Here is a 12401-nt window from a genome sequence, read left to right as displayed (position 1 = left end):
AATGCAAGAGGAAATGCTTACAAGAGAAAGGAAAAACCAAAAGCCTTAAGACAACAGCAAAATTCAGAACAGGAAATGAATGGAAGACGAGTAGATACTAGATGGAAAAAGACCAAAAACTGTGCAGAATATGTGAACAAGGAGAAGAAACCGGAGAATATGTGATGACGATTTGTGAAGTTACGAAGGAAGACAAACCCATGGAAATCATAATAAATGACGAAGAAAAAGGTATAGAATGGATGAAGAAAGGTGCTAGAAAGAAGAAAATGAAAGAAATAAAAGAGAAAAAATATGGAACAATACAGAAAGTATAAAACATATAATATATTATTTTTTTAGTAAAAGGGCATTAGATATAAATAATATACATACGCATGAACCGCTTGTATCCCGAAAGGGAATGAATATTTTAAAAAGAAGAAAGATTAAGTTATCGCTGATTAAAATATGGATAATTAATTGTTAATCAATTTTTAAATAAATAGCAATAGTAATAATGATAATACATATTTATATCATAATATTTATTTAAGAAACATAATAAAAAGTTATTAACATTAAAAAAATAAGTCCGCGAATATCACTGCATGACTTCGGAGGCGAATGTACGAACAGATGAGTCACATGAGCTTCGTTGACTGCACCGATTCGTCAAGCGACCGCGCGGTGTTGTCTGGGATACGACGTGACAATAAATTTAATACGAAATTTGAAAAGCTATGTCTATATTATTTCTTGCACATTTTGATTGAAATAATCAATTAAATTCTATTTTACTGTACCATTCATGTATGCATATATATGACGTGTGATATCTCCAAAACAATACACATTCCTAAAATAAATATGCATTCAACAACATCCTTTCATGCATTTACCACCAGGCTTAAAATAAAACTTATTTGCCTATATTCTAACTTGTCAAATAAAAACGGAAGTGCAAGTATTTTCCTCATATCAATGAGAAATGAAATATACAAGAGCTATGAAAACAAAATCGCCACAGCAACGTGTTGTAATAAACAATATTCAAATAAGCATTAAAATTTGTCATTGTCATTTGTGTTCATCAAAGCGACAAACAATGCGTGTTTGTCGTTTGTGTGTACAGCTGGCTACATTCTTTCAATACCCAATAAAGAACATATATATTTATGAACAATCTTTTTTTAAAACAATATACAATTTAATATGGAACAAATTATGAATAATATAAAAATAATATATAATATATAATTAATTCATAGTAAAACGATAAGAGAAAGTTTGCAAAAAAATTACGCTTTTTACTAAAATATCATCGGATTTCTCCGACATTTTCAGTTTTAAAAACTAGGTAAATTTATTTTCATAGAATGAATGTCTAAATTATTATAATCGTGTGACACGCTATTGAATCGACTGAAAAATTATTTATCTTCATTACTCAGTTTTATTGTTTGCATACGATACGGCACTCCAATGATGACTCCCGTTTCCTCTTTTCGTAACGACAGTTTTCACGAACTGCTCTGATGGTTACTCAGATCGTATGCTCAGTCGATCTTCGCGAATAGGTCAACGTACATACATCGTGGTATTCAATTTATAATCGCCTAATTCAGCCGCTTTGTAGGAAACACATGATGCTAGTTGTGCCAATCCTCGCTATACGCCAAAAACGCTACGAGTTTGTTCACCGACAGATTGATTTCTCTACCGTTCAAATAAAACGACACAAAATTACTTTGTTGCATGCAAAAGAATAGTGAAAATTTTATAAATATTTGTAGCACCGCAATTTTAAAGACGTAAAGAAAAAAATTTTGCAGTATCTTCAAAATCGCTATCATATTTGATACATATTTAATGTAAAAATAATTGAAATTAAAGAAAAATTTATTTTGCATTAGTAAATGATCTCGAACATAGTTGTATATTTACGCATTGTATGACTTTGTACCGTACAGATGAGCTGCACTGTTAATGCTCAATGTGCCATTCAACAGCGTATTACAGCGTAATTACAGCGTAGCATAACGAATGAGTTGTGACATAATCGACCTGGACCAGGTCTCGTTCCATGTGTACACGGGTATTGCAATCGGCAGGTAGTAAGCAAACAACATTATTAACGAGAAATATCTACAATAAAGAATAAATCAAACTATACATCAAGTCTCACAAAAGTTCTATTGAAAGATATGGCAATTATAAAAATTTGAAGGAGAATAAACAAGTATGTTTATTCTTATTATATTTATGAAATTCATTCTCTCTCGTACTACTTCTCAAGTAAAAATGTATTAGTCAAACATAGCTGCATACTTACGCATCGTATGGCTTATTAATATATATGGCTTAATAAAATAACTGGCGATGGCTGCCAGTGAGATACCAGGGTGATAGCCTTGTAAACACATATCGCATCGATTACGACGATAATTCTTGTTTCACGTGCGAGTTTTGCTATTAAAACTGAATATTTCTTTTTTCATCGAAACGATACGTAATAAATGCGATAAAAACTCATTTTTTCGCGTTGATAGCTATTTTTTGCAGTCTATTAGAGTCGAACATACGATGGAGTAAAACATATGATTTTACTGCTGACGAGAGAAATAACGAAAGAAGTAGTGACAGATCAGTATTACACGCGCGAGAAAATACGTGTACTTTCGTGCGCGATTACTTATCATTATAACACAAAGTACGTAAAATAACGAATGACAATTTTTAAGTGTTGTTTAATATTTAATAGAATTTTTGAATTAAAATCTCAGGTAAATGGAAAATTCGTAAGTCATGTGAAATCAATAACATATCTTTTATAGATCATAAAAGTCGGAACATACAATGGATTATTTGACTAAAGTGAACTTAAAGATAGGTTGAAGTCTAAGCTAAGTAAACTAGCAACGAAATCGTCGTTGCGTCTCTCGAATACGATAATTACATATCAAAAGTTGCATATAAACATTACTTTGAATTTTTCAAGTTTCTTTGATTTTTTTTTATTTCTACATGATTCCAAGTCTAAATCTTTCTTATTTATATCAAAGACGTGTATAATAATTAAAGTCACTCTAAATAAATTTTATATAATTTATTGATTATGATTAAAATTCATTAATTACTTTGCATGATACTAATTCTAAATTGATATATTATCACAGCAGTATTTAGCAGTATAGACAATTATGATATCAAATGTCTATTATGCATTTTATTAAATTGAAGCATCCTTAGTTATGCCTCGAGGAAACCTTTTCTATGCCATGTTGTGTCGCGCTTCTCTTTCCTATGTCTGCACACTATTCAGTATTGTAATTATATTAGTTTACCAATAGGACTTGGTATGAGAGCGTATCAGAGTATAGTTGAGCAGTGTGCGTGATCTATCTACTAGTCCAACATCGACCAGCATTGTTATATCATATTTATCTATTCATACTCTATTATTATTATTCATCTGTTATAGAAGATAATAAAAGTGTCGTCGTTATTTTTGACTAATATGTATTGTTATATACAACTAACATGTGATAAAACGTATTTATATTTATTGAACAAAATGTGACTTAAATAATTGAGATTTTCATTATTCACAGCATAATCACAAAAAAAAAATTTTTTTTTAATGTGCCCATCATACTAGAATCAGACGAAATTATTAAAAATTAAAGGATTAATCTGCTCTACAACAATAAAAAATTGAAAAATCTCTAAAAACCATTTTTATTATTTTTTCAGCACTATAAGAATTATTACCTAACTTTTTAAACAAAATTTTTTTTTTTTTTTTTTTTTTTTTTTTTTTTTTTTTTTTTTATTACAATCTTAAACAATAGTTTAAATAAGTAATACTTTTGTCAAACGTTAATCGGACGTGTGTTGAGTTTTAGATCATTACCTAAGCTCAAAATAAACAATAACAAAACATATATATTATGAGTAAACAAGCAAATAACAATGATAGAACAAATATATTAATTTTAAATTCATTATTTATTTTGTCTTGATTTTATTGCCGAGTATCCAGATCCTGTGGTTTCCTACGTTTTAGTTGCCTGATGTCCCCATCAGTATTAAGAAGTTGTGTAGCTTCCATATTGGTATGAATGTACAGTCGACTTTTATATTTTATTGCATATTCCTTGATTGTTTCATTGACGGTCCTCAGGTCCAAATCCCTGTAGATATCTTCGTTCCTTTGATACCATCTCGCATCAGTAATTGCGCGTATGATCATATTTTGTGTCCTTTGCACCATCATACGATTTGTATCCGATGTGCATCCCCAGAGTTGGATGCCATATGTCCAAATTGGCCTTATGATCATTATGTATATCAGCCTTTTGTGATACAGGTCCAGTTTAGACTTTCTTCCTATTAACCATTTCATTTGACGGTACTTAAGTCGTATTTGCTTTACTTTTTTCTTTATGTAATGCTTCCACGTTAAACGCGAATCTAAATGTATCCCTAAATATTTGTGTTATATATTACTTTTTGTACTATAGCCAGAGGTTCTTGAAACACAATATCAATTCTCTGTAGTTAATATAAAGTTTATTGTGAAAAGACAATACGGAAGGATTCTTGTCGATTACAGTCTTAACTGAACAGAAGAAGCGCATTTACGTCAGTCACGCAACAGTAGCGCACGCACTCTACAGACACTGGCGCCAAACATAAAACAATTATTCTCTACACCTTCCCTTAATTGTTAAATTATTGTATATGAATCTTACAACTAATTTGTAACATATATAAATCTTACATCTAAATCTAACTTAGTTTACTAATTTACTTTTGTGAGTCTCAAACTTAATTTGTCCTAGTAAATATATCTGCAAGCTGCATATTAGTGGAACAATATTTTATCTTTATTAGTCCTTCAGCGACCTTTTCGTTTATAAATCTATATTTGACATCAATATGTTTACTTCTTTTGTTTCCTATACTATTTTTAATTAAAGAAATGGTACTTTGATTGTCAATATTCAAAGTTGCTTTAATTGGTTTACCTGTCAATTCCTCAATTAGAAATTTAAGATACAGAATTTCCTTGCAACATTCTGTCGCCGCAATGTACTCCGCTTCGGTACTTGATAACGCTATTATAGACTGCTTCTTAGAGCACCAACTTATAGGACCGTCTGAGTACATAATTACAAAACCGGTCGTACTTTTCCGAGTCTCTATGTCTCCTGCATAATCAGAGTCTGAATAACTTATTAATTCTTCCTCATCTTTATTGTTATTCACATTGTATCTAATACCTAAATTCTTAGTTGCATTTATATATCTGAATATTCTCTTTACATTTGCTACATCTTGTTTGGATAGTTTTTCTAAGTGTCTGCTCGCATATCCTACAGCGTAAGCTAAGTCGGGTCTTGTTTTACTGGCTAAATATAAGATGCTTCTAACGCTTTTTCGATATGGAAAAACCTTGTTCATTTCCTTTTCTCCGTCATCATTGGTTAATATAGGAGTATTTACGGGTTTTGAATTTTTTATATTAAACGTCTTTATCATGTGTTCTGCATAACTTGATTGTTCTAACTTGAGATATCCTTTACCTTGTTGTATTTCTATACCTAAAAAAGATTTTATATTTTTAAATATAGTTATTTGAAATTCCTTACCTAAATTACTTAGAAGTCTGTTAATGACTAATTTGTTTTGTCCTATGATAAGTCCGTCATCCACATAGATAGCCAATATTAAGGAGTTATCATCAGTCTTGTATATACATGGTTCTGTTCTTGTTGGTTTGAGTCCTTTAGTTTTAAGAAAAGTAGTAAAACGCTGGTTCCATTTTAAAGGAGCTTGTTTGAGCCCGTATAAAGCCTTGTTGAGTTTACATATCTTATTATCACTTTTATATCCGTTCGGAAGTTCCATAAAAATTTCCTCATCTAGATTTCCATATAAGAATGCGGTTTTTATATCAAACTTTATAATATAGTCTTCTCTTTTTGTAGCAATTGCAAGTAGTGTTCTCATAGAGTTGCTATTCACTACCGGACTAAAAGTTTCTTCAAAATCTATACCGTAGCGTTGTTCGCATCCCCGCACCACCAACCGCGCCTTATATCTTCCGTCGTCCTTTATCTTAAAAACCCATTTATTACTTAAGATCTTTTTGTTCTTTGCTTCAGTTTTGTCTACAGTCTTCCATGTGTTGTTTTCTTCCAATAACTTTCTCTCTTCTTCTATAGCTTTTTTCCATTTTTCCTTGTCTGATCCTGTTATTGCTTCTTCGTATGTTAAAAATACATAATCTTTAAATTTGCTTGGAGTTTTCTTTATTCGTTTTCCACGACCGAATTCTTCTTCAATTTCGTGTCTTGTTTTTCTTCTTCTTCATTTTGTGATTCTTCATTTGCATCCTGATACTGATCAGAAAAATCTTCTTCACTTTCAGATGTGTTTTTTAGATCATCTCTAATTTCTTCTTGTCTTCATTCCGATCTTCTTTTATATTTGTATTTATTCTTACTAATTTGTTTTGTGTTTTATTTTCTAATTTATTTTCTTCAGCAAATGTTACATCTCTTGAAATTATTATTTTTCTTCGTTCTTGATCATACAGTCGATACCCGTTTGGAGCATAACCAACAAAGATATATTTTCTGCATCTATCATCCAGTTTCTTCAGTGGTGTTAATGTTCTTGTGTAAGCGTTACAACCAAAAATATGCAATTTTGATAAATCTGGTTTTTGCGACATCCAGTTTTCAAACGGTGTTCCTTGAACTGCGTCAGTTGGACTTCTGTTTGTTAAATATGCAGCTGTGCAAATTGCTTCTCCCCAGAAACTTTTATCTATTCCTGCATCTATGAGTAAGGCTTTAGTTTTTTCAATTAATGTTCTGTTCATACATTCCGCCTTTCCGTTAAGCTGTGGTGTATAGGGTGTTGTGACGTCCAAGATTGTTCCTCTTTGTTTACCAGGTTTTAAGGTCTTTGTTGACATACTCGCGTCCATTGTCACATCTTAATTTTGAAATTTTCAGGTTCCATTTTGTTTCTACTTGATTTGCGTATTCCTTTACTATGTCACATACTTCAAATTTTCCTTCAATAAGATAGACCATAACAAAGTTTGTAAAATCGTCTATGAAAGTTAACATATATTTCTTTTTATCCCAAGTGGAAGGGTCTATTGGTCCACATACATCTGTATGAATAATTTCTAGAGGTCTCTTTGCTCTTGTTCTTTTCTCACCGAAAGGTATTCTAGTCTGTTTAGCTTTAACGCAAGTTTCACATACGTTATTTAAAATATCTAAGCTTTTATTTATTATTTCCATACCTTTTGATATAGTTACTAATTTTTTCATATTTTCTTTTCCAAGATGTCCTAGTTTTTGATGCCATTCAAAAGCTTTTTTATTTTCTTGTGTTAGAAGAGCGCTGCTCTCAGGATCTTGACTTAAGTTTATAGTCCACAAACCATTTTTACTTCGATAGCCAACTAGTTTTACGTTATCTTTCCATATTTCGGCTTTTTCTTTAGTGAAGGTTAACTTTCCTCCATTTTCCGTAATTGCATTGACTGATAATAAGTTTTTGCTTAGATCTGTGACATAGAGAACCTTGTTAAGTACGCATTTGTCTGTTTCAACACAATGCCGATTCCTTTAGCTTTCAAAACTTGTGACTTTTTTGCTGTTTTAATTTTTGACTTCACTTTTTGTATATTTTTAAACAAGTTCTTGTCATTTGTCATTTTTCTTATGTAATTTGGGTATGCGCTTTCGATTGAGCCTATTAGCAACTCAATCGGCCCAGCCGTTATTGAGATCCGATAATCTCGGCTCATCTGAACCTTCCGTCTCGCGTAAAGATACACGGTTGGTCTTGCGCTGCGCGTGAACTTGGCGCGAGACACTACCGTGTCTCTTGATATGTGATGATGAGCCTGAGTCCAAAATCCATTCATCTGTTTTACAACCAGTGGCTAGAAATGATACTTTATCCTTTGTAGACATTCGATCATCTGTTTTATTTTTATGAAAATAGCAATCTTTTTCATTTCAGAGTGATTATTTTTCTTGCATATATTGCACCTAATTGTACTTCTTGAACTATCTTCCTTTTTACAGAATTTTGCTATATGTCCTCGACTATTGCACTTGAAACAGCGTGTTTCTTGACTATTTTCTTTATTTGCCTTGCATGCTTTTGCTAGGTGTCCTGAGTTATTGCACTTATAACATTTTTTTTCAGTCGATTTGAACGCTACTCCATCCTGTTTCTCATCAGTTACAGACAGCCTATTTTCTTCAGAAAGTAGTCTTGATGTGAGGTTTGTAAGTGTTTTCTGATCTTGAGCGGTAGAGTCCCAAGCACATGCAAAATATTTATAATTATCTGGCAGAGTTGCAAGTATTTTTGACATCAACATAGAATCGTCAATGTCTGCGTTTAGAATTTTTAACCTATATGCTAAATTTTCAAGTTTACTCACATGTGTAGCGATATCAGTTCCTTTCTGATATGTAAAATTGAAAAATTCCTGAAGTAGAATACATTTTTGCTGTTATGTATCTCTTTCGTTCATTGCACAGATTCTTTGAAACATTTCTTGAGACGTTTTGCATACGAGTATGTGTGTCAATGGTTGTCTTTCTATTGTTGTGATTATTATTTTCTGGGCACGTGCATCTTTCTGGATCCATTCTATTTTTGCTTGTTCTGTAATGTCTTCCGTTAGTACCGATATTCCTGTTACGATCTCATATAATCCGAGAGACTTGAACAAAATTATAACTTGAAATTTCCAAATCATGAAATTTTCACTGTTCTTTAACTTCTCTATATGTGTTACTTCGTCTTGACTATTCGACGTCATTTTTTTACTTTTTACCTTTTTTACTGATTTTACACCTCTGACATTCCTGGGCCCATAACCTGTTATATATTACTTTTTGTGCTATAGCCAGAGGTTTCTTGAAACACAATATCAATTCTCTGTAGTTAATATAAAGTTTATTGTGAAAAGACAATACGGAAGGATTCTTGTCAATTACAGTCTTAACTGAACAGAAGAAGCGCATTTTCATTAGTCACGCAACAGTAACGCACGCACTCTACAGACACTGGCGCCAAACATAAATTACTAAATAAAACAATTATTCTCTACATAAAAAATAGAAATATTAAACCAATTCAGACGAGTTTTTCCTAAAATGGAAATTAAAGCAGCTTTCAGATACATGGCAAGCGGTAAACACATGGGAAAAGTACGTTTACAACAATTAAACGTATCTTACGAATTATTATTAAAAAAATTGTGCGTAACACGTAATACATTTTATATTTTTAATACAATAATATGTTTATAGATTATTTTAAATATACAAGAGGATGGCAAATCTTTGGATTTACCTATTGTTGCACACCGTCGTTATTACTGCCTCAACAATAGAACTTATGTTATACTAGGCGGCTTGGGTGGATTTGGTTTAGGGTTAACTGACTGGCTGATACTTAGAGGCGCTAAGAATGTCGTTCTTCAAGAACTGGAATAAAAAACGGCTATCAGCGAATGAGAATTGAGTTATAGAAATCAGTGTAAATGTGCAGATAATTAAAAACGCAAATCTTGCGAATCCCGAAGAATGTGAACATTTTCTACAAATAACGGAGAAACAAGCATCAGTAGATGCGATATTTAATCTTGCTGCAGTTTTGAAAGATTGTGTACTTAGGAACCAAACCGTGGAAGTTTTCACGAAATCTTTTATGTCGAAGGCCTGGACGACACAGATATTAGATAAACTATCTAGAAAGATCTGTTTAAAACTTCGACATTTTGTAGTATTTTCTTTCGTTTTTTGCGGAAGAGGAAACGCTGGGCAAACTAATTATGGAATGGCCAATTCCATCATGGAAAGAGTGTGCGAAAAAATAGCGGAGAAAGGATTACCCGGATTGGCAATTCAATGGGGAGCTGTGGGTGACGTAGGTCTCGTCGCTGACATGCAGGAAGACAATAAAGAGTTAGTTGTCGGTAATACCCAGCAGCAGAAAGTATCTCCCTGCTTATAGAACTCGAGAAATTTTCCAAAACCGACCGATTGTAAGCAATATCATTGTTTCTGAAAAAAAAACGGGACTATCTGGACTTGTCAATATGGTGGATACTGTCGCTAATATTATGGGTAGGAATTTGCACGCGATTTGTGTTCCTTATAATCTACACAAAATGTGATAATGTTCACATGTATTATTTATTTAAATACCATAACATCTTAGAAATTATTATTGCATGCTCAAATGTGAACAAAAGTACACGCGCATACACATATAGTACACATACATTATATTGTTAAACTTTTTTTTATATAATTTAATACAATATAATATTTTGATGCTGCAGATATAAAAGACGTAAAAGTAATAAGTCAAAATAGATCTTTATCCGATCTTGGAATGGATTCCATGATGGATGTGGAAATTAAACAAAGCTTGGAAAGAAAATTCAACATCTTGCTTACTGCACAAGAAATACGAAATTTAACGTTTTCAAAACTGAGAGAGATGTCTGATGCAAACGTGAATTTGCCCAGTCAATAAAATGTTAGCAGTCTGCTGGCAGTTTGCGAGCAGATTCGCTCAGAACTTGGCAGCAGATACGGTGCCATCTGTGTTCGCATTAAGCTCGTGTTCTGTCGGCAGAATCTGTCGACATAGGTTGACAGCAGATTGGCGGCAGAAAACGAACAGAATCTGCGCAATATAATTTGGTGTCAGATTATCGGCAGAAATCGAGCAGAATCTGCCGTCACAATTTAAATGGAATAGTGGCATTTAAATGCTTCATTACAATTTTACATTTCTTGTTTCGCTTATTAAAAGTAGTAAATGAGGTATGCAAAGTATATAATATGTATATATTTGTTTTATTGGGACAAAAAAATACTTATGTTTTAATAAATTTGTTAGGCCAAATCCCGAAATCACTGCAATATCGGGTCAACTCGCAGCGCATTTTCAATTTCAAAAATCAGTTTAATATTCTGAATCTTTTATGGGGATTGTATCAGAATATCGTATTAAACTGATAAGCTTCATTAAGTCTGGCCACACTTTATATGCACTGTTGATGAATCTTGAGTACGAGTTTATACAGGGTGTCCGACAATTGCTGAATCACCTCTCGGGTGTAGGTAGAGCGGGTTAAATCGAGTAGAAAAGTCCTCTACCGTTTTGCGATTTTCGCAATAATTAATGAGAAATTAATTTTAAAATATCGGCCAATTCGCGCGAGTTTAAGAGCGCGGCGAGAAGAGACCCGTGGTGATACAGCCCACTATTATTTGGTTACTAGGCGTACGATAAATCGTTGGGAGGAGCGCTCTATAAATGACAACGGCACATACGAGCGGTGTGTAACGCTAGATCCTTGCGTCCTAGCGACCACGTAATAACGGGCTGTCTCTTCTCGCCGCGCGTTTAGACTCGCGCAAATTGGCCGATCTTCTTTAATTAATTTCTCATTAATTATTGCGAAAATCGCAAAACAATAGAGGACTTTTCTACTCGGTTAACCCGCTCTACCTGCACCCGAGAGGTGATTCAGCAATTATCGGACACCCTGTATATGAAGAAACACACCGTATAGCGGCAAACAACATCAAATTGCACCGCGCAGATTTTGCTCGATTTCCGCCGCCAATCTGACATCAAACTGCATTATACAGATCCTGCTCGATTTCTGCCGTCAATCTGATATCAAACTGCGTTGCGCAGGCCCTGCATGGTTTCTGCCGCCAATCTGCTGTAATAATTCCGAGCAAATCCTACTCGGTTTCTGCTACTGATCTGCTGTCAAATTATGTCAGCAAGTTTTGTAACATTTCTGCTGACATTCTGCTATCATCATCTGATGTAACAGGTTTTGTATACAATCTGCAGTCTTTCTGCTGACAAAAATTTGTAGCAGACGTTTGGCAATATCTGTTCGAACAGACTTTGTTGACTGGGTGCATAATGATGTATGAAATGAGAATCTAACCGATATGAACAACAACTATACGATATAAAAGATCGAAAATTGTTAAATGGTGTTATGAGAAACGTAACTTCTTTTGTATTTAATAAACCAAATAGAACTTTTTACTGCTAAAGTTTATAATATTTCAGATAACCGAAAGTAAAAAAGATGTACATCAAGTGTAATCACGTGACGATTCTAATGAGTGAAAAAATAGTGTGTAATTAATGAAGAGATACTTTAAATGTTTCTAATTCAGTAATTTGTTATAATAAAAAAATTATAATAATCTTCTTAATTTAAATAATTTGTGTTGTGAAGATTCGTAATGCGCGCGGATTACATATATATATTAACTAATATATATATGTAATTGAAAAGCCGCAACTATCATTAACGCTAC

General features: G+C 32.9%; 1 long non-coding RNA gene across 1 annotated transcript; it reads left to right on the top strand.

Annotated features, from left to right (window-relative positions):
• The first annotated feature begins 8373 nt into the window (after positions 1 to 8373).
• Positions 8374 to 11498, top strand: LOC136999373 (uncharacterized). The gene is made up of 3 exons (XR_010889746.1): positions 8374 to 9242; positions 9345 to 10163; positions 10382 to 11498. It is a non-coding gene; the product is annotated as an uncharacterized lncRNA (long non-coding RNA).
• The last annotated feature ends 903 nt before the right edge of the window (positions 11499 to 12401 follow it).

This window comes from Linepithema humile, chromosome 4 (assembly GCF_040581485.1).
Source record: "Linepithema humile isolate Giens D197 chromosome 4, Lhum_UNIL_v1.0, whole genome shotgun sequence".
Classification (NCBI taxonomy): domain Eukaryota; kingdom Metazoa; phylum Arthropoda; class Insecta; order Hymenoptera; family Formicidae; genus Linepithema; species Linepithema humile.
Note: the sequence above shows the minus strand (reverse complement) of the source record. Positions and strands in the feature narration are given on the sequence as shown.